General features: G+C 42.7%; 1 protein-coding gene across 5 annotated transcripts in view; it reads left to right on the top strand.

Moving 5' to 3' along the window:
• LOC147020172 (phosphofurin acidic cluster sorting protein 2-like) overlaps positions 1-23,973 on the top strand; it is a 339,240-nt gene that overhangs the window by 23,304 nt on the left and 291,963 nt on the right. Inside the window, exon 2 of one of the 5 annotated variants that reach the window (XM_085895255.1) lies at positions 21,596-21,825. The exons of the other annotated variants lie outside the window; for them this stretch is intronic. The gene's annotated coding sequence lies outside the window, so the exon portion shown is untranslated. The remainder of the gene's footprint in view (positions 1-21,595; positions 21,826-23,973) is intronic. 5 annotated transcript variants of the gene reach the window in all.

Raw genomic sequence — 23,973 nt, 5'->3', positions numbered from 1 at the left:
TCTTTCCATGTCTGGACGGGAGTTTATCTCCGGATGCGTCCGTACTGCATTTCTCATGTCCGAGTGGTGTTTGTCTCCGGATAGCATGGCTCCCGATGGTGTTTGTCTATCAATATGTCCGCACAGGAGTTTGTCTCCAGTTGCGTCCGGGTGGTGTTTTTCTCCGGATGTGTCCGGACGGTGTTGGTCTCTGGGTGGTGTTTGTTTCCGGACTGCATTCATCTCCGAACATGTCCAGGCGGTGTTTATTGTATGACCAGTGCAAAATGGATTTCAGAATTTTTTTTTTCCATTTACACTGTTATTCTCTGCAGAAGCATTTTGATGAGATGGTGGGAATCATAATTAAAGCTCCAGCGCACATCTGGTTTCCCTTCCTCTCATTTCTTGCTCCCTTCCCTTCCCCACCCTTCCTCACTCTCCCACCCTTCTTTCTCTCCCCCCTCTCTTTTTCTCTCCCCTCCCACCTTTAGTATACCCAACAGGAAGTGACTGGTTGTATTTGCTAGTAGTATAATAAAAATGTCATCGTTGGAACCACTACATTCACTACATTAAACTCAATCCTGTTAAAAGGAATTTGTGTCATTAAATGGACACCGTGTTTTACAACTTTAAAATTTTTGTTACAGGCTAATTGATTATTAGTAGCTTTCCAAAGGTACAGTTTTTATTATTCTATGATAGCAGGAATGCCTGAGAGCAAAACATGACGCGCACATACACACCTCTGATCAGTTGCATCGACCTTTTTAAGACCCATGTAAACCATCCCTAACATTTAGATCTTGAGCAGTTTCAGTATATGATCAATTGTTTTTGACATTTTCTTTCTTCAACTGTTTTTGATTTTCATCTTGCTCTTTCTAGATTTTTGTTTTTTTCTTTGTGTAAAATATTGTGGTGTGAGTGAATGATATGTAGTTCTTTGGGGTTGCAGTTGGAAATGGAACTGATGTGGTTGTAAAGCATAATTTGGCTATACTGTAATACCCTGCATTACAGAAACTTACTAGAACAGAAAGCAAAATTCACCAAAAGAAATTTGAGTTTAAAAACAGTTGGTTTTTATTTTTTTCCTCTCTTCATAGCGAACTAAGTGAGCTTAATACTTAACGCGTGCACATGAGAGAATAGGAAACAACAACAACAACACAATACCCCTGGCTATTTGGAATCTGTGTCGTTAGCTATCACCTTTTGCTTCCGGTTGTTGTTAAACGCTGTGCGGTGTATAAACACGATTGGGTTTCATTTCTATCTTGTGAATATTACTTAACGCGTGCATATGAGAGAATAGGAAACAACAAAAACAACACAATACCCTGCCAATTGTGAATCCGTGTCATTGCCTATGACTCTTTTGCTTCAGCTTTTGTTGTTTGTTTTTTTTTTTTCCGGTTTTTTGTCATGGGGAATGATGCATGCTGGGAGATCATGACCAGAAGTGTTTATTTATTTCTTCAATAATTTTTTTTTTCCCAAAGTTAATTTAATTCTTCCGAAAGTGATTTTTTTTTTTTTCATGACAGGAAGTGTTTATTTTGTATTTAACATTACCGGGAGTGATTTTGAAACACTTTCTGGAACTTTTAATTTCTTTTATTCTTGACCAGAAGTGATTGTTTATTTATTCAACTATTTTTTTCCCAAAGTTAATTTTAATAAAGATATCTCCCGCATCATCAAAAAATAATTTTTAATCGTGATTTACGTTATTTGATCGCTGATTCCGAATCCAGGCCGAAGTAACCGGAAATTGCTTATACAGTTGTGAACAAGTTGTAGGTAAAGTCAGAAGCGAATGTAAGAAGAATACTACGTTCACTTCTAGTATTTATTTTTTTTAGATGAGATCCTGTTCTAGGCGGTGTAGTCGTCGTTGTGAAGGTAATGTTGAGGAAATTTTTTTTTTCAGATGAGATCCTGTTCTCGGTGGTGTAGTTGTTGTGAAGGTAATGTTGAGGTAATATTTATTTTTTCATAGCAAAAAGACTTTAATTTGATATATTTAAGAAGTGAATGTAAGAAGAATTCTACGTTCGCTTCTCGGTTTTGCCTATTCCATATTAAGTTTTACATACACCAAAACTTCAGGGCAATATATATATATATATATATATATATATATATATATATATATATATATATATATATATATATATATATGCACTTAAAGTCAACTTGTCCATTATAGGTGCCTCAGGTGATATTTTACAACAAGGTAATACTGTTTCTAAACCTTTTGGAGGCGAGATTTACACATGTACTGTATTTGTATAACAATCCGGATTTTCGATATTGTATTATAATATTTGACTTTTGGAACTAGTGCTTAAACAAATTGTCATCTGGGTTTAAATTGGAGAATTTTTGTATTGTTAACAATTCTCTATATTGTGAATAATTAAATACATGTTGTGATCCATGAAGTAAATAATTTTAAAGTTTCACTTTTTCACACTCTTAAATATTATCAATGGGTGTACTTGCTATAAAATGATGTATGGATGGTTTATGTACAGTGCCTTTAGAAAGTATTCACACCCCTTCCCCTTGACTTTGTCACATTTTGTTGTGCTGCAGCCTGAATTTCAAATGGATTCAATTGAGTTTTTTTATTTTTTTTTTTGCCACTGCTCGACACATAAATAATAAGTACCCCATAATGTCAAAGTGGAATTTTTATAAATTGATTAAAATGAAAATCTGAAATGTTTTGAGTCAATAAGTATTCAACCCTTTTGCTATGACACATCAAATTGAGCTCAGATGCATCCAATTTCCCTTGATCATCCTTGAGAGATATCTACAAGTCGATTGGAGTCCACCTGTGGGCAATTCAATTGATTGAACATTATTTAGAAAGAAACACACCTTTCCATACATGGTCACACAGTTGACAGTGCATGTCAGAGCAGAAACTCCACCTTGGAGTCCAAGGAACTATTTGTAGATCTCCGAGATAGAATTGTGAGGAGGCATAGATCTGGGAAAGGGTATAAAACAATTTGTAGAGTGTTAATCATTAGGAAATGAAAAGAATATGGAACGACCCAGACTCTTCCTAGAGCTGGCCATCTGAGCAACTGCTCAGAGAGGTGACCAAGAACTCGATGATCATTTTGACAGAATACAGAGTTATTTGGCTGAGATTGGAGAACCTACCGGAAGGACAACAGTCTCTGCAGCACTTCACAAATCTAGGCTTTATGGGAGAGTGGCCAGACACAAGCTACCCCTGAGAAAAAGGCACATGACAGCACGCCCAGAGTTTGCAAAACGGCACTTGAAAGACTGAAAGCACAAGGCAAAATATTCTGTGGTCTGATGAGACGAAATTTGAACTCTTTGGCCGGAATGCAAAGCGCTACGTCTCGTGGAAACCGAGAACAGCTCACCATCCATCTAACACCATCTCTACCGTGAAGAATGGTGGTGGCAGCAGCATTCTATGGAGATGCTTTTCAGCGGCAGGGACTGGGAGACTTGCAAGGATTGAGGGACCAATGAATAGAGCCAAATGCAAGCAAATCCTTGAGGAGAATTTGCTTCAGAGTGCAAAAGATCTTGGACTGCAGCGAAAATCTACGTTCCAACAGGACAATGACCCCCAAGCATATACAGCTAAAGCAACACTGGAATGGCTTCAGAACAAGAATGTGAAAGTCCTTGAGTGGCCCAGCCAAAGCCCAGACTTTAATCCCATTGAGAATCTGTGGAAAGACTTGAAGATTGCTGTTCACCGACACTCCCCATCCAACTTGACAGAGCTTGAGCAAATCTGTAAGGAATAATGGGAGAAACTCCCCAAAGCCCGATGTGTGAAGCTGATACAGATATGCCCAAGAAGACTCTAAGGTTTAATCGCTGTCAACGGCGCTTCTACAAAGTATTGACTCAGTGGGCTGAATACTTAGGTAAATTAGATATTTCTGTATTTCATTTTCAATAGATTTCTAAAAACGTGTTTTCACTGTCATTATGGGGTATTTTCTGTAGATCTGTGGCAAAAATAAAAAATCTCAATTTAATCCATTTGAAATTGTGGCTGTAACACAACAAAATGTGAAAAAGTGAAGGGTGTGAATACTGTTCTGCAAAACCATCGCTCCTCAGGGCAAATGCATACAACGTATAGCGGTCCCCAAGCAGTTATTTCATTCGTATTCATTCTAGTGAGCCCTTGCCTTGTGTCTAGTGGGTTTGGGCCAACATGTGTTGTGAATGCTTTTAGTTAGGTTTTTAATTCCATTTGCTATCCGTTTATCTATTTTATTTACTTTACTTCACACACACGACCTCTCCTTCATGTAAGCATGCATGCATGCTGACAGCCTCATTAGCATATGCCACCAAAACCCCGTTCAAACCATGCCGTTCAATTCCTCAACAGACAATGTTTCAACCTTCTTCGTACTTGAACGACAATACTATAACCTTCATATGACCACCAACATGCCTTCCTAAACCCCCCCCCTAATTACCTATGCTTCAACCACCTCGCACCACAACCGCTCTGAACTCCACAACCACAGTCAGCACCCCAGATGCTCACCACTGTCCTTTGAGGATATCAGGGAACCAGTGACTACCATGGCGGAGACTTGTGTTTGGAACATACTGTATTGGTATATAGCTCAAAGCGTAAGTATGCGCTAGAATCTGTTCAACATCATCTGAATAGCCCTTGCCTTCTGCTCAATTACTACACCCATTTGGTACCCAGAGCACGTTCGTGGCCATATAGCGCTTCCAGAAACCTGCACTGCATGTTGATTCTGCAGGTCTGTTGCGTCACCGAGTTCGGGGGTGAATGAGGCAATTTTTGGCTTCGGAACCTTGCAGGGGTGGGGTTACCTCTTTGAAAGGTGTCCGTGCACCAATGGAAGCGCTCTGAAACGCCTACTGATTGTCCTGATCTAACTGGGCTCCTCCCTCGCCAAACGTCCATAAAGCACCCTGCAAAGTCGCTGAGAAAAGAGTTACAAAGTGGTTGAACAGCGAGAGGTTGGTTCAGAATCTGAGGTAGTTGTTGAGGTGCTGAGTGAGAAGAGGAGGGTTCTGCCTTGACCGACGGCACGAGAAGGAAGGTGGACCGGAGTAGGCGGAGCAGAGCGTTTAGTGGAACGCCAGACCGATCATGGATCATAAGCATTTGCATAATTTACAGACTTTCTCGCATGCCATTGTAAGCTTTCCTCTTATATTCTGTCTGGTCTGCTGTGGAGGCACAAGAGCAACTACATATATGCACCACTTCTCATTTTTCCTTCTCTGCACTCCATTTGTCCCTCACTTTCACCTCATTGCACCTCACTTGCACCTCCCCACTCGTGCACTGCCGACACCCCACGGTTTCTTCCCTCCTCCCCCGCTCCTTATCGACTGGGTTTGTGCTGGTCTGTCGGCTGTGCCAGATATTCCAGAGGTCGCAATCACCTTGAGCTGTCTCTATCTTTCTCGCTATTCTAATTCCTCAGGTGTGTGTCTGATGGTGCCTGTCGTGTTCGTATAAAGTTAAGAATGTGTAAGTTATTTGTAGCGGGTTAGCTCTACACTCTCCTCTTTTGTAAATACTTGCATTTCTTTTGCATTGCCACACCCCACAAATCCTTGCTTCTCCCTGCTGTGCATCTTGCTTGTAAATAAAACTGTTTATTATTGTGCCACATGCCCTTTCCTCGCCTTAATAATAAATTGCTTGTAAAATAAATGTACCCAGCTTTTTCTGTATTTTCCTAGATTGGTCCAGCGTAGTCCTCACACAGGTTAGCCGGGAAGTTCTGCCCCACTAATTTGCTGTAATTCAAATATGCAAACACGCAAAGTAGTGTAACCCTGCCAGGATTGACAGTACCAATTGGTGTTCATGGTTGCTTAGGCCTTAGTCACATTTGCCACGGCGGCCGTGGGGTCTACAAAATCTACGGCCACTAGCAATTATAGGGCGGCCGCAGTGTTTCCACGGTCACACAATGTAGCAGTCACATATGTTTTTATTTTTCGGGGAGCCGCAAGGCGTATTTATAAAACGTGGGGGTGCCGTACGGTCTTTGATTTGATGTCGCACGGTGACCTTAGGGGGTTCCTGTGATGGCCATAGCATTTTCAAGGCAGACGCAAGGTGCCCGCAAGGCGACCGCAGGGGGCCCTGAGGCGAATGGACGGTAACGAGTGTTTTTTTATTTTATTTTATTTTATTTTTAACCAGTTCTTTTGTTTCGGCTTGTCGAATTGCTACGGCGAACGTAGAAAAGAAAAAGTTGTAACTCCGCGCTATAATTCCATGGCAACCCCTACGCCTGTAAAATATAGCCAAACGGCGTAGGGCCACCCTGAGGCCAACGCAGAAACTCTGCGGCCGCCGCACATTTCTGTCAATTCAGAGGGTGTACGGCCACCGTATCCTCACCGTAGAGCAAATGTGACTTAGGCCTTAGCAACCTGCCATTGCATGGAGTTATCTGTGCCCAGCGGCCTCAGGACTGAGTGTTCAGGAGGAACCTGAGTGCTTCCCCTCGTGGTCAAACTCGAACACCGTATCTGTAACAATACTTTATGAAGGCACTGTAGAGCACTGTCGTGGAATTTGTTGTTTTAACTGACTCGGTGTAAATACTATTACTCGATCTGCAATACACAAATAATCCACTGTCCACAAGGAAAAGTACATTTGATCAAAGAACATTTATTATGCGGTACCACAGAGTCAAACACCGAGATGAAAAACATCCACAATGATTTGCACTCCACTAAGCTTACATTTCCTGATATATATATATATATATATATATATATATATATATATATATATATATATATATATATATATATATATATATATATATATATATATATATATATATATATATATATATATATATATATATATATATATATATATATACTTTGGTGGGAGAAGAGATAGAGAGATTGGTTTCACAAGAGAAAGGCATTTTACTGGTCAAACAAAATATTACCAGCAGACAGGAAGGGGAGTGGAAGAGAGTTAGGAGATAAAACATTAGGTTACAGGTCCTAGTAAGAATGTGATTATATACTTTTTTAAAACAAATAAATGAATATAAGAATTGATTATATAAAGAGGCAGTGAGTACATGGGTAAAAAGAACCAGTGAGTACAGTGAAGAAAAGACAACTTGTTTAAAAAGGCATATTCCCCATTTGTACCCTCACAACCCCTACTCACCATCCTTTCCCACACCCCCCTTGCGTTCCCTTCCACGCACTCCCGGAGGGAGCTTCTATGGTTGGGATTTCGCTCCCTAACTCTAAAGGCTAACTATGACGCTAACACCTCTAAGTGCTAAAATGTTATCGCAGCATAGAATAGACCGGCAGCCCAGAGACATTTGGTTAGACGAACTAGGTACCAATATCTGACTATGGGAATGTGTAGGGGGTCATCTGAAATTAACGGAAATGGGAGTCTGCCGGGTACCACCCGCTGCATGTGGACCTGGGGGACACTCCCAAGGGGCCAAAAAAATGGGTGCTACATAGATGAGTGAGGTACCGCTTAAATCCACCACCATGGTGTGCTCACTGCCACGCCTATATCAACAACACAAACAGCAGACATTTTTCCCACTGCAAAAGGCCCACCATGCCCCACAAAGGGCCTAAAAAATTGGGCTAGCACAGACGAGCAAGATACCACTCAAAAATAATGCCAAATGAACAAGTTGAGTTCGTAGAGTACAAAATGGGTTACGCCAGACAAATAGTCTGCTGCACTACTAGTACCAGACACCCCAAAATGGACCCCCTAGACACTGCGGTTCAACTAGGCTAGCCTAGATATTGTAGGTACCAGCTGAAACAGTTTAAATCATCTATCACACCTTGGGAAATATAAAGTGACCTATGACAGAACAATTATCCACTGCCTTGGGCCTACCATACCCCCCCCCCCCCCCAATGGACCCTTGGGCCCATCTAGGCTTGCCTAGATATTAAAGGTACCAGCTAAAACCAGGATTAGATGATCAATCACAGCCTCGGGAATATAAAATCACCCACAACAGAAATATAATCCATTGCTTTGGTCCTTCCAGACTCCCCAAATAGTCCCTTAATTGTGTCCAACTGGGGGGGGGGGGGTCTGGTAGGCACAAGGCAGCGGATAATTGTTCTGTCATAGGTCATTTTGTATACCCCAAGGTGTGATTGATCATTTCAAGCAAACATTTAGCCCGAAGGCAAACGTGGTCCAAAATTGACATTTTGATTCCAAGCTCATTGTATTTGGCCCAATGTATTTTTAAAGTTTATTATTAATGTACTTGTAAGCAATGATTCATTAAAGAATAACAGACTCAAATGTTAATCCTACCCCTAAGGAAAATTACTTTCGTTATGTTACATAGTTACATTAAACCTTTAAATTCCAAAGATATTAACACCAAATTGTGTAACAGTAGTTGGAAGATCCCCAATAAGATGTCCTCTAAACTTATTTGTGTGGGATTTAAGCATTTTGAAATTACAATAATCATTTCAGTTTTCTAACATAACCAAAATATTAAAATCTTGAGATCACCATGATAACTGTGTACTTGAGGTGAGAGGACACCTGTAAAAAATAAAGTTTCTTTTGGCAAAAATAAAAAATGATTTGAGCTTTTGAAAGAAAATGTAAATGATTAATGTCCCAACAGTTGTGCAAGTTACTTTGGTAATTTTTTTTCAAGCAAAAGCCCACCTCATTTACAAATAAAAATGGAAGTGATATGATGACCGAGCACGAGATATGCAGCTGTTGGTATTTTCTATTTTGGTCTTTCAAAGGGAGCATGTATTGCTAAAACCACATAGTCATTAGAGTAAAGCTCACTGGCATTTTAAGATACATCCAAGAAACTGCTAAACCAGGCCTGTTTACCTGAAATCTTGTTCTATAAAATTAACAAAAAATGCTTAAAGGTTAAGATGACTTTCTTAACCAGAAATAGCAAGATTTGGTTCAACACAGTGTACTTTTGCAAGTCTGAGTTCAGGGTACTGCCCTTAGTTCAAGGTACTGCCCATGAATTTAGAAATGTACCCCCACAGACAGACAGCAGGGCATGTTTTACATCTCATTTTCAGTGTCTTAGTCATCGCTCCATTCTGGTCCAGAACTTATGTCATCAATGTCAAATGTATCTTCCATGTCCTCGGTTTGCCCGTCGTCATCAGTATTGTCACTCTCAGAAACATGTTCAAAGAGATTGTCTGGTACTGTAGGTCCAGGAAACCAGTTGGGTGTGTAATGCCCATTTTCATCTTTCCATCCATACTGCAGTGGATCCAAATCTTTATCTGGTTGTGAGGAGTCCGCATTACTCCAGATAATATGCACGTGTGTCTTGTTCCAAAGGGTCTATTGATTTTAATATTTTAAGCATACACTCACTGCATCACTTCTGACATTGCAATTATGTCCATACCATAGGATGTCTGATACGGCTTTCCGTAGTTTTTCTTAAAGGCGGGAGATGGCTCTAAGCTTATCAAATTAAATTCCCCAGTTAAGATACTGCACTATCAAATAACATAATATTCTAGCTTAAATTGTGCTTAGGCCTATAATCTTCTTCTTCTTCTTTCGGCTGCTCCCGTTAGGGGTCGCCACAGCGGATCATCCGTATGATGCGCATAGCTTAGGCCTATAATAGCTTAGTTTATTGCATAGATTCCACAGTGCTTTTTAAATATATGCAGTTGTTGATACTTGATCCTAACCACATCATGTCACTCAAGGGACCTCTCTGCAGGCCATGTGCTCTGGGCATTGCCCCAGGGCATTGGTTTTAACCGAAGTTATCAACTGCGCACTAATAACTGAATCATGCATGATATCCCTGCATTATAATAGCAAACTATATTATGTAGCAAAGTAAAACAACTTACCCCAAACAGCCGTAAAAAGTGATTCTTGACTGCACAAACTTCCATCCAATCCAGTCTTGATATATTGTTTGGCTGCAGCTAAAGAGAGCTCATCACCAAATTCAGCCAAATGACCAAATAAATGGAAAGCCAAATAGGACACTCCAACTGTTTATAAATACCTACTATTAGCCTCTTGTCTCTCTTTTCTCATTGAAATGGGTTGTTGTGGAAATGGCCAATGCAGTGGTTAATTTTTTCACATGAGTCACTTTGTATTAATTAGCTGAAGGTTGTGGTTGATCATATAAACCTGGTTCAGCTGATATCTTTAATATCTAGACGAGCCTACTTTGGCCCAAGGGCTTATTCGGGGGTCTGTAGGGCCAAGGCAATGTATAATTATTCTGGCATGGGTCATTTTGTATTCCCAAGGCTGTGATTGATCATCTAAACCTGGTTTTAGCTGGTACCTTTAATATCTAAGCTCGCCTAGATGGGCCCATTTGGGGGGGGGGTCTGGTAGGCCCAATGCAGCGGATAATTGTTCTATCAGAGGTCATTTTATATTTCCCAAGGTGTGATAGATCATTTAAACTTTGTTTCAGCTGGTACCTACAATATCTAGGCTAGCCTAGTTGAACCGCAGTGTCTTGGGGGTCCATTTTTGGGGTGTCTGGTACCGGTAGTGCAGCGGACTATTTGTCTGGCGTAACCCATTTTGTACTCTATGAACTCAACTTGTTCATTTGGCATTATTTTTGAGTTGTAGCTCGCTCGTCTATGCTAGCCCAATTTTTAGGCCCTTTGTTGGGGGTCTGGCAGGCCTTTTGCAGTGGGAAAAATGTCTGCCGTTTGTGTTGTTGATATAGGCGTGGCAGTGAGCACACCATGGTGGTGGATTGAAGTGGTACCTTACTCATCTATGTAGCACCCATTTTTTTTGGCCCCTTGGGGGTGTCCCCCAGGTCTACACGCAGCGGGTGGTACCCGGCAGACTCCCATTTCCGTTCATTTCAGGTGACACCCGACACACTCCCATAGTCAAATATTGGTACCTAGTTCGTCTAACCAAATGTCTCTGGGCTGCCGGTCTAGAAGTGATATGATGGAAAACACTGCTTCTATGCTGAAGTGATGTGTTTTCATCACTTCTATTTGAATCCTTTGGCTTCATCACCACCATGAGTTTTCTTTGGCCAGAGCAATTTTCTAAGTTGTCCTCCCTTGTATCCTAAACTAGGTATTTTAATGCATCACAATGGAGTATTGATGTCCCTTCATCGCTGGCAACTTTACATATCACCTTTCAATTATGAATGCTGTTGAGTCTAAAATACTATTTAATTAAAAAAAAAAACATTTCATCACCTATAATAAGACTAATTCACAAGATCTCTCTATTTCTCTATCTCTCTATCTATCTCTCTTTCCAAATAGGATGGTGGTCTCTGTTTTTAATTGCCTTATATGTTGTTTTGTTTTTTAACCCCTTTCCCCTTTTGCATTCTTCCCATGTCCAAAATTTCCAGGATTAACATATTTATCTTTTAAATCCTCTCCTTGTTTGCCTTCTTGCATTCAGATTATGATTACCTTTATCGGTCTCTCTCTGTCTCTCTCTCTTCCCCCCCCCGCCCCCCACCATGGAATCTTCTCTCTATGCCTGTCCAAGGCATGCTCTTTACAGTCCTTCAAGGTCATAGCACACTAGCTAGCATCTCATGTTGTCTCCCATTCAAGTGTGTGATCTCATTTACTCAAGCTAATCTTCCTCCCTCTTACTACTACTACTATTTTAATGACCCAAATTAATCCCACCTTGTATGTCAATCTACAGGCAGGTAGATTGGCCCAAGTATACTTTTGAAAACTGGCTGGTCAGGCCTGATGTTGCCTGGAGCTTGTTATGGCAGAACTTAGGAATTTGGCCAGGGTGACAACAATTACTCATCTAACTTGCTCTTTTTTTGAAAGACATCATGAGATATTTAACGTCCACCAACCAATAATTGTAGCAGATGGGACCCCAAGTTTATTGCCCATGTGAAGAATGGCACACTTTGTAATGTAACGCCAAACCGAGGAAGCACGAGTTTGATGGATTATAGTCGGGACGAGGATCGAACCCAGAGTAAGCCGGCCAAATGTCAGTGCACTCACTACCTCTGCATCTTCCAGTCGGACGAATCCTCCTCTTTACGACATTCAGATCCTATTTCATCCCTGGTCGACTCAACTGCCGTTGTATACATTCGATGTAATCCCTCGTATGTCATTTTGTGTCTTTGTGATTATTACTTTTTTTTTCACAACTCTATAATACAGTGGTCATAATTCAAATGATTGATACAAAAACACTTTTTTGGCCTTTAAGTCGATCCCCCCCCCCACCCCCCGAAAGTCCAGGCTTCAACTTGTATTCGGAATCAACTTATCTGTGGTTTAACACATTGAATTGCATAAATGAAAAAAAAAAGTTGCAAAGTACATGTTCTGAAATATCTTGTTAATTTAAAACGCACTGCATTAAGTTTCCACTTAACGCTGTGTGTGTAATGTTGTGCAGACAACTCCCAACATTGCAATGTTGTAATGGGGTTACTTACGATATGTTCCCAGGGCACATTTTTGTTCACCCTAACATAACTGTAACCTCACTTAACTACATATTAGAAACAAATATTAAACAAATATCAGCTTGACACCATAGAAACCAAGGCCTTTAGATTATTGTAATCTCCTGCGACGAAGCTCTGGGCCTTTGACTCTGCCATTGCCGGCAGGTCAATGGTCTCTGTCTTCTTCCGCCTCCTTTCTGGTCTTGCACCTTCTGCCCTCTCCATGCTTTGTTGCCCCCAAGGTATCTGCAATGATCTACCAGGAACCTCTCTCTTGACACTGACAAAATCCAGGCTCACTGCTACCATCCATTCATTTGTTCCTCTTTTTTTCCCACCTGTAGAACAAACTTCCTCATTCAGGTCTTCAAGACAACTGTTCACCACCATCCCAGATCATCCCCCATCCAAAACCATAATATTTTCGACACCCTTTAAGTTTAAACCATCTCCGTTTATTTTGCCCCTCGTCCCTGCTGTTGGCATTTTCCCCTCTTTGCTGCTCCTTTTGTTTTGTTGATCCGTTCTGTGTTCTTGCTCTTCCATGAGCCTTGACTCTCTCTTCAAGAAAGAAAACAAATAGTTTCAGTTACAAGACTTGGTTTCTATTTTTAGGGTGCACATTTTAATTTTTTAATTTCTTGTATGAAGGATCAAACCAGACAGATGCCTTCCAAAGTATCATTGATCTTGAACTAAAAATCAATGATCTCCATATGTACTTGCGTTCATTCTCTTTTGAAAATGTATTTTGCTCACATGTGGAGTTTGCACGGAGACTAAACTGCTGGGCCTTTTATGATGTGTGCACTTTCATGTTTTGTTGGAATCAAATGCAAGATAGCCATACAGAAAGGACAATTTAAACCCACATTCTGGTATAAGATGGTGTTGTGTGATGCCATGATGTCATGTCATCTACAATAGCTCAATACAAGCTATTCCTTTTTACCCCTCAGCCCGAATTGGGCTAAGGGGTATTGTCGTCACAGGCGTTGTCCGGGCGTCTGTCAACTTTTGGTTTCCGTCAATTTCGAGGAGAATGTCTTGTCCGATGAAATCCATTTTTGCAGGGTATGTTGGGGTTAAGTGGAGGAAGGTTCCTTTCGAAAATGGGCGCTGCGATTTTCAATGTGGCCTCCATGGCAGCCATCTTAAAATTGGTTTCCATCGATTTTGAGAACGCCTTGTCCGATTAAATCCATTTTTGCAGGGTGTGTTGGGGTTGAGTAGAGGAAGGTTCCTTTCGAAAATGGGCGCGCTGCGATTTTCACTCGCCGCCACGGTAGCCATCTTGAAGTCTGTTTTTCGATATGACGTCCAATGTGCTCTAACTGACTGCATCATCGTGATATCACTGCTTCCTTTTACAATGCATGGGCTGAGGGATTACGCCCGCTTTGCGGAGCTATTTATTTTATATTGATTTCATATTTTAAGTTGGATAGTATATATATCACTGTTGTAAAAGAGCGTTCTTTTTGCTCTATGTCCTGTCTTGGTTTTTTGTTGTTGTTGTTTTGCAAAAACCAAGTGTGATAGCTGAGCTACATTCAAAACAAAACAGATAAAGAAGCAGACATAAAACGTTTATTACTTGCCAGCATTGTTGATTGATGGTTGTCGGCATTCTTCCAACCTCTCCCAGCATAAGAATTGAGTGGAATCAAAATGAAGCATATTATCAAGGGAAAATGCACGGAAGAGGAAAATGAGATGAAACGACTTGCAGCATATTGTAAAAACACTTTACTTGTTTTGTACGGTGATAGGTCAGCATAATTTTAGTGGCTGGATCATGTCTGCAGGAGGCATTATTAAATGATTACTATCCGTCATTAATGAATAGGAGGACTGGCCTTGTTGGTCACTAAGAAAAGATGTAAGGATTGCAATTGAAGTTATGAAGCGATTTGACACCAACTCGGACTGGTTCCAGCTAACTCGTCTATTATTGCCTGGAAAGCAGCCGTGTAATACACACAGATAATGCTCCATAGGAAAATATTCATGAACATGTTACATCGGCATGCTTGTCAGCCGCATTGGTGTCCTCATTGTCAATATTGACATGGAACTTGGACCATTACCATGAATCACCACCTCAACAGGCTGTGTGCAGTGGTCACAGGGATTTGCACAAACTTTACCTCAACACCAATACAGTATCGCTTGTTCAGTGTTTTTCTTCCTGAATAAAAACAATCAAATTTTCACAGAGATGAGAATTTAAGCCACTGGCAGATTTGTTTTTTTATTTTTATTTGTGAGGCATGTCGGGGGTGGGGAGCAATCCCCCCCCCATGAAATTCCCTATTTTTTTCCAGTATTTTACAAAAAAGTTGATGTTAAAAAAAAAACAATAACTTGTATGCACACGTGAATCCTAACATGAGCGGCATATCGAAACGGAATCCTACTGTGCTTATTTCCACCCAGCAGTCACAGCATGTATCACTACGGAATTAGCATAGAGTGATGTGACTGGCTGCGTCTTTTTTCAAGTTGAATTGATAGTTAGCTGCATTACATGATGTGAGGGTGAACGGGACTGAATGCTAATATACACTACATGTCCAAAAATATGTGGACACCTGCTCATCCAACATCATGGGCATTAAAGTGGAGATGGTCCCCCTCTTTGCTGCTATAACAGCCTCCAATCTTCTGGGCAGGCTTTCCACAAGATGTTAGAACATTGCTGTGGGGATTTGCTTCCATTCAGCCACAAGAGCATTCGTTAGGTCAGGCACTGATGGTGGGTGATTAGGCCCGACTCGCAGTCAGTGTTCCAATTCATCCCAAAGGTGTGCGATGGAGTTGAGCTCAAGGCTCTGTGCATGCCAGTCATGTTCTTCCACATTTATCTCGACAAACCATTTCTGTATGGACATCGCTTTGTACATGGGGGCATTGTCATACTGAAACACGAAAGGGCTTTCTCCAAACTGTTGCCACAAAATTGGAGCACAGAATCATCTGGAATGTCATTGTATGCTGTAGCGTTAAGAAATTCCCTTCACTGGAACTAAGGGGTCTCAAGACAACGTGGGATAAGGTGTTGTATGAACTCTCAAGTTACCTCTGCCACCGAAGGTGGATGGAGGTTTTACCACGTGTCATAAGTATGTGGACACCCCTTCTAATTAGTGGATTTGGCTATTTCAGCCACACTCATTGCTGACAGGTGTATAAAATCAAGCACACAGCCATGCAATCTACATAGACAAACATTGGCAGAAAAATGGTCCTCACTGAAGAGCTCGGTGACTCAACGTGGCACTGTCATAGGATGCCACCTTTCCAACAAGTCAGTTGGTCAAATTTCTGCCCTGCAAGAGATGCCCCAATCAACTGTAAGTGCTGTTATTGTGAAGTGGAAACGTCTGAGCAATAACAGCTCAGCCACGAAGTGGTAGGCCACACAAGCTCACAGAACAAGACTGCCGAGTGCTGAAGTGCGTTGCGCGGAAAATTCGTCTGTCGTCGGTTGCAACACTCACTCTCGAGTTCTAAACTGCCTCTGGAAGCAATGTCAGCACAAACACTATTCATCAAGAGCTTCATGAAATTGGTTTCCATCGCCGAGCAGCCGCACACGAGCCTAAGCTCACCATGTGCAATGCCAAGCATCGGCTGGAGTGTTGTAAAGCTAACTGCTGTTTGATTTTGGAGCAGTGGAAACGCGTTCTCTGGAGTGATGAATCACGCTTCACCATCTGGCAGTCCGACGGATGAATCTGGATTTGGCGGATGCCAGGAGAACACTACCTGCTCGAATGTATAGTGCCAATTAAAGTTTGTGGAGGTGGAATAATAGCCTGGTGCTGTTTTTCATTGTTTGGGGCTTGGCCCCTTAGTTCCAGTGAAGGGAAATTTTAATGCTACAGTATACAATGACATGCTGTGCTTCCAACTTTGCGGCAACAGTTTGGGGAAAGTCCTTTCCTTTTTCAGCATGACCAATGGAGGAAAAGAAAAAAGGTGAGCTGGGAACATTTCTGCAATTATTTATTTACGATAAGCGAGGAAAAGCATGTGGCACAGCAAAAGGTTTATTGGGGATGTTATGCAGCGAAAGATGAGAGAGGTGTGGGGTGCAACAATTATACCAGCAACTCACAAAAGCAGACACTGTTGCCTTTATTAATCTCGCGTCAAGTCTGCACTATCACAACAATAAAAGATCTTATACAGGCTTACCCAACGGACAGGTGCCAACACTCTCAGACAAAGGAAACCCAATTGTGAAAGGAACTTTTGCAGCCAGCGAGGGAGGGAGTTGAGGTTACAGTTTCTGGGTACCTGAGTGTTTCGGGGGAGAGATCCTCCATGGTGCGGCACCCGACAAAAGTGTAGTTCGGTCCACAGCTGAACGAGTGGTAATCGTGTGTAGCAGGAGCCCGAGTGGAGAAGAGCGGAGTCCAAGGCTTAGAATGGAGCAGTAGACAGGACCAGGTAAGAGGCTTGGTCGAGGTAAGAGGCATCAATTCAAACTGACAAAAAAGAAAAGCAAGAATATTCTGGACTTTGCCTTGTTTGTGAGCCTGGCGTACGTAAAATATTGGAACGAGGCACCCATTGGGGTCCGGGCTCCTTATAACGACATCCAGTTCATGAATGTGCTCAAACGTTACCCAGATCGGAAATTATCGGACAAGACAGTTGAAGCGTTCTCGAACCACCTGTGGTAACTGTCGGAGCACTTGGTGGGGTTCGCCTTCTTCGACGATCGTGTGACCGAGGAGACGAAGTCGAAGATGGTCACCAATTTGTCCGGACCAAAAGCTGTCGAGTACCATCGACCAATTCCTCCATCAGACATGATTGCGGGGCCTGAACAAATCCCAGGATTGGTTACAGAATGAATGATTACCTTCTTCTCCCTGCTGGGTGAAAAAAGCTGTGAAAAGGCCTCCGAATTCCTGAAGGTAGCGCCGAACGAGTGGGAGAGCCATCCCTGCTACACAGAGCTCCAGCAGGCATGAAGGAGGTTGAAAGTCGTAAACGACACTGCTGAGCGCGGTATCCGACTCGTCCAGCAGTTCAACGAGACACTCACGAAAGACAAGGAACAGAAACGATACCGACTCAGACTTGTTTCGAACCATCGCAAGGCCTGTCCTGAGCCATCAAAGGTCCTTTTGATGAACGAGGCCGAGGACAGGATAACGGACAGAGAAATGTGACGTGTTGTGACAGTGTTGTCGTGCAGAGTGCAGTATGCTGCATATTTTTATGTAACTTGTGGAAAAATAAAGTGGTTGAAACAAAAAATCCAATATTCTCGAATGTTTTTTGATGTTTTGGTCAAAAGTTGACTTTCTGAGCGACCCCTAGTTATACACCAATCGCCATGAAATTTTGTAGAATAAATCCATAATGGTAGTGGCAAAATCAAGCCTTGTGGACATGGGAAATTAGGAAAAAAATATTTGTGTGTGTGTGTGTGTGTGTGTGTGTGTGTGTGTGTGTGTGTGTGTGTGTGTGTGTGTGTGTGTGTGTGTGTGTGTGTGTGTGTGTGTGTGTGTGTGTGTGTGTGTGTGTGTGTGTGTGTGTGTGTGTGTGTGTGTGTGTGTGTTGTTACGGGTTTCCGCCGCATTCGTCATGCGGACAGCCGCTTCAGCCCAATCGCGGTCGCGCACCATCGAAGGCGACAATCCAGTCGTCACTTTCCGGACCAACCCCAGAATCCAGCCACGGATGCCTTAACGCATCGTAAACCAGTCAATACTCTGTCCACGCGCTACAGGGTCGATCGCCGAATTGTCGATTTACCTAACTATTCGCACGGACAGAAATACCGTGAGTTTACACCTCGACGGGGCTTGTACGAAAACGAGCCGCTTAAGCGTGCTCGTTCCGTATGCGAAGCCGAGCGGTTTGATATCACCAAGTCCCGTCGGACCAGATTTACTTTTAGCGGCTTTAAAAGCCAGTTAATTCCCGATACGTGCCGTGGCAGTCAATACAGGGAAAATGACACAAACGAGCAGGTTGACATTCAAACAATGGGGCATTTATTTCCAGTAGGCATGCAGTCAATGAATGGGCGGATGGGGACGCGACACGAGCAAAGCCTACAGCCGATGCCTATTCAATCATGTACACAATCATGCACTTAAACAGTTCTACTTAGGAAGACAAGGCGCCACAGACTTTCACCCAAAAACCCAAAGAAAAGAATAGGGCTTGCGAGCCTTTATTTAAAACTCAGAGGCCTGGTTGACCGAGGGGCTCCAAGAGGCCGGGCAGGTTACCTGGCCGCCCCTGGTGGAGACTCGATGGTCTTCGGATCAGTGACCCTTGGTGTCTCCGTTCGGTCTGGTGCGTCGCGAACGTGCCAGTCGCTTGGGCGGCTTGACGAGCAGCTTGTACGGCTGCTTGGTTGGCCTCGGTGGCCCGGCTTTGTCGTGGCCCCTTTCTGGCGAGCCTGGCCAGCGACGCTTCGGAGGAGCAAACGGGTCTCTTGCGCTTTCAGAGGTAATGCTCCTCTAGACCCCATTCACTCCTTGGCGTCGCCCGACCGTATCAGGGCTGTCTGCCCGGACCCCCTCGCTCCGCCGCTGCCGCTCTCTCCGACGACTCCAACCTCCGATGCTGCCGCTCCCACCAGCCCCGACTCCCGACTTCTGATCTCCACCGGGGAATGACCTGTGAACAACGACTAACAACCACGAACCACTTCTCCGACACTCTTGTGACACGACACCGACCGACTCTCTCTAATCTGCCCGAGTTCCGCCCTTATATCGGCCAGGAGCGAGCCGTCCCTTGATTTTTCAACCCGAAGCCAGGCTCTGCCCACTGTTCGCTTCCGACCTTTCACCCCTGGTGAGCCTCGTGGGAAACCCCAAGTTTGATGTCACCCGTGGGTTTCGGGGAAGTCGCTCTGTGATCCGGTTATGCAAACTAGATTCGCGCCGCGGCGCACAATGGCGGCTTGAGCAGTGGTGGCGGTGGGGAGCGTTGCTTGTCGATGGTGAGGAGTTTTGGTATGTTTTGAAATTAAAGACAGAGAAAGAATAACGGCCAACTTAAAGGTGCACAGCCCAGCACACGAATATATCCCTTTACACATCGGTGGGGGAATCTAACCTGAAACATGTACTTATCGAAATAACTGATCTCTTGGAACCTGAATGGTGTTCTGTGAATTTCCACCACCGTAACAATATGTATAGGGTGTCCCAAAAAATATACAACTTTTAAAATGCTTCGTTTGATCCTAAAAAAGCAGTAATTTTGTCACTAATGCTTCATTTCTTGTTGCAGAGACCCTGAAGTTTATTTTGATACCAAGCAAGCGCCAGAAAAATGCCAAGACTGACCGTACAACAACGGATGAAAATTGTTGAACTTTGGCACGAGACGAAAAGTGTCGTACAGGTGCAACGTCTTTCGGTATCCACTTGCACCATGCACCAAACTTTCGGACAATAAAGTGCACCATCGCAAAGTTTACTCATGTGGGTACCATATGTGATCTTCACAAGGGTCACAGTGGTAGGAAGAGGACAGGTCGTAGTGAAGAAAATGTGGAAATGGTGAGACAGGCGGTCGTTCAGAGTTCCAAAAAATCGATTCGACGACTTTCTGCCGAGACAAACATTCATAAGAACACTGTTCAGAGGATCCTTCGCCAAGACATTCATGCCTTTCCAGACAAAAATTCAAATGGAAATGGTGCTTACTGATCAACAGAAACGCAAACGACTACACTTTGCAAATTGGTTCTCAGGAAAGTTGGAGGAAGATGCAGACTTCCTCAAAAAACTTCACATGACGGACGAATGCCATCCTCACTTGTCCGGGGAGGTAAACAAGCAAAACTTTCGGTACTGGGGAACTGAAAATCCTGGTAATGCATCAACTGAACTGGTGCCTCGATCTGTTCTCAAAGTCACCATGTGGGTGGCGGTTGGTTGGTATGGGATAATTGGTCCATAGTTCTTTGAAGATGACCAGGGACGCACTTGCACTGTAAACCAGAGGAACTATCGTGAAATTATTCAGGAATTCTATCTGCCTGAGCTACGTACTCAGGCCCGTAGGAGAAACAACCTGATCCAGATGAGAACCCAGTGGTTCCAGCAGGATTGGGCACCACCCCATACAGCCAGGGAAACGAGGCATTTTCTCAACCAACATTTTGAGGGCCGCTTTATCTCCCTCTACGAAGATGTTGTGTGGCCACCATATTCCCCTGACCTTACTCCTCCAGACTTCTTCTTGTGGGGGTATCTCAAGGACAGGATCTATGGAAACCCTCAGCCTCAGATTCTTGATCAGCTGAAGGAAAACATCCACCGAGAAATCCAGAACATTCCTCAGGAAACTTTTCCCAAAGTGATGGAGAACATGACAACGCGTTTGCAGGCAGTGATCGGGCAACGTGGAGCCTCCGTCGAACATGTGGTCTAAAAGAAAACGACGATTCTATACCAAAATTTAAATTTTGGTGGCAATTTTGACATTATTACAATAAACTTCTACCTTTCATCTTTCTATCCAGCCATATATCTTTTTTTTTAAATATATGTTATGACCATCCTCTTTGCAGATGAAAAGTTGTATATTTTTTTGGAACACCCTGTTAATATATATATATATATATATATATATATATATATATATATATATATATATATATATATATATATATATATATATACATACATACATACATACATACATACATACATACATACATACATACATACATACATACATACATACATACATACATACAGTTAAGCCCAAAATTATTCATACCCTCACCAAATTTGGAGTATGTTGAATCGTGTTATTTGAGGAATGAGTTTCTTCTGGCTTAAGTTACATAAGAATGTGACAAACAGCTGAAAGAATCACTGCAAGAGACATTTCAAGAAATACATTGTATCGGGGGTATTTTCTTGATAGATTTACAAAAAAGGCATGTCCAGAATTATTCATACCCTTGCTTCGATCAGTTCAAAGTCGCATTCAGTAATCAATGGAAAAGCCTCTGTTTGTGATTACAGCCTCCAAATGGTTTTTATACTTGCTCACAAGTTTTTTGCATGTCTCTGCAGGGATTTTGGCCCACTCCTCCTTCGCGAAGGTCTCCAGGTCTTTGAGGTTGGAAGGCTTCCCTGCCATCACTCCGGTCTTGAGCTCCCTCCACCGATTCTCGATTGGGTTGAGGTCCGGATTTTGGCTTGGTCACTCGAACGTCTACATCATTATCCTGGAACCATTTCTTGACTGATTTGGCAGTGTGTTTTGGATCGTTGTCCTGCTGATATGTCCAATGCTCCCCGAGGTGAAGTTTCTCTGCAGACTGTTAGATGTTTTCCTCAAGGATCTTGATGTACTGCTCCTTTTCATACACCCAATATATATATATATATATATATATATATATATATATATATATATATATATATATATATATATATATATATATATATATATATATCGGGGCGTATTCTGTGATACCGGTTGTCCGTTCCTGTCCGCACTCTAACTCCCAAAGTTTTCAACTTTCGCGTTTCATATTTGGTACATAGGTACAGACTGTGGAGACGGTGTCGCGACCATACGTTCGTCGCTCTAAAGTGGTTGCCATGGCAACCAGGGTGCTGTTTTCCATGCAGCAGCACAATTGCGTATATACCTTCTTGCTCAGGCATATATTGTGCTCACTTGAGCTCTTGTTCATCATGCCATTCACTTTGACGAGATTGCCGGGCCGACTGGCTGAGAAACATCCCCAAAGCATTATGCTCCCACCTCCATGCTTGACAGTCGGGACTGTGCTCTTAGGGTTGTATGTTTCAGCTTTCTTTCGCCAAACGAAAGCAACATCTCCGTGCCCGAAAAGCTCCATTTTCGTCTCATCCGACCACAGAACCGAGGATCAAAAGCTTGGATCTTTGTCCAGGTGAGCTTTTGCAAAGGTTAGTCGAGGCTTTCTGTGCCTGGGATGGAGGAGTGGAGTCTTTCTTGGTCGGCGTCCATGGAGACCTCCCCCCTCCCTTGTGCAACGTCCGCTGGAGTGTCTGCCTTGATATCTTGGTCCCAGACTCGCCAAGGTTGTTCAGGAGAGCCTTAATAGTGATCTGTGGATTGTTGTTGGCCTCTCACCATACTTTTCTTGCCAGACGAGGGAACACCTTTGGCTTCCGACCATGTCCTTCAATGTTTTTTACAATGTGGAACTCCTTGTACTTATGAATTATGCTTTGTATGGTGGCAACTGGCACTCGGAACTGCTTCGAAATAGCTTTGTAGCATTTCCCCTCCTTCTGAGCATTCACAATGCACAACCGAAGGTCCTCATTGACTTATTTCTTCTTCGCCATGCTGACAATGACCTGAGAATGATTGCATCAGCTCCCCTGAATTGGTTGACGAAAAAATATTTTCACGAAAAATATAAGTGACCACTATATTCGTTATTGTTGTGTGTCTGTCTGTCTGTCTGTCCCGAGCATAGCTCTGTGGGTTTTGATCCGATCCTGATGAAATTTTGGTGGGAGGTTTATATCATGATGTAATTGTTTTTTTCCTGAGAATGGGCATGGTGTGCCCATTATGGGTGGAGCCACGTCCAAAAAACGTGTTTTTAGGGGGGTAGCCGATTTCAATTTGCATCTTCTCCTAGGAGTTTTGTCGAATATGATAGGTTTCGGTATTTGGTTAGCCCAATGGCACCTGCATAGCCCCACGGAGCTCTTTTTTTTTTCATTTTCGTCACAAGGTTACGAACTTAGAAAATTGCGATTTTGACCAAAAAAAATTCTTCTCCGAGGAGTTTGTCGAATCTGGCAGGAGTTTCGGTATTTGGTTAGCCCAATGGCACCTGCATAGCCCCACAGAGCTCAATTTTTCATTTCCGTCCCAAGGTCAAGGCCACAAGGTCACAAACTTAGAAAATTGCGAATTTTGTTTTTAGGGGGTAACCGATTTCAATTCTCATCTTCTCCTTGGGGGTTTGTCGAATCTGGCAGGGCTTTCAGTATTTGGTTAGCCCAATGGCACCTGCATAGCCCCACGGAGCTCAATTTTTCATTTTAGTCCCAAGGTCAAGGTCATGAAGTTAGAAAATTTCGAATTTTGACATAAAAATCAGACGACCGCCCAAACTTTGTGAGCTAGGATGACAATATTTTTTATGCATAATCTTGAGGTCATTCCCCACCTAAAGTCTTGAAACCATTTTTCTCTATCTCGAACACCTTGCCCGTGGCGCCCCCTTCAAGTTTGTTTTCACGCTGATTTCATCAAAGTATGGATAATCCGAAGTGTGAAAAGTATGGATAAAAAGGAGTGTGAAATCCCATAATCATGGCAAGAAATAATCTTGCCAGGAAGAGGAACAATTGTATGTGAACCAATACGTCTTGGCAATGAATCTTCGTCGGATCGGTCAGAATGAAAAGCATAGTATCCAGCGCTTCGGTGTGTG

This window comes from Eptatretus burgeri, chromosome 9 (genome assembly GCF_056783735.1).
Source record: "Eptatretus burgeri isolate ZD-2024b chromosome 9, Ebu_testis_v1, whole genome shotgun sequence".
NCBI lineage: Eukaryota > Metazoa > Chordata > Myxini > Myxiniformes > Myxinidae > Eptatretus > Eptatretus burgeri.
Note: the sequence above shows the minus strand (reverse complement) of the source record. Positions and strands in the feature narration are given on the sequence as shown.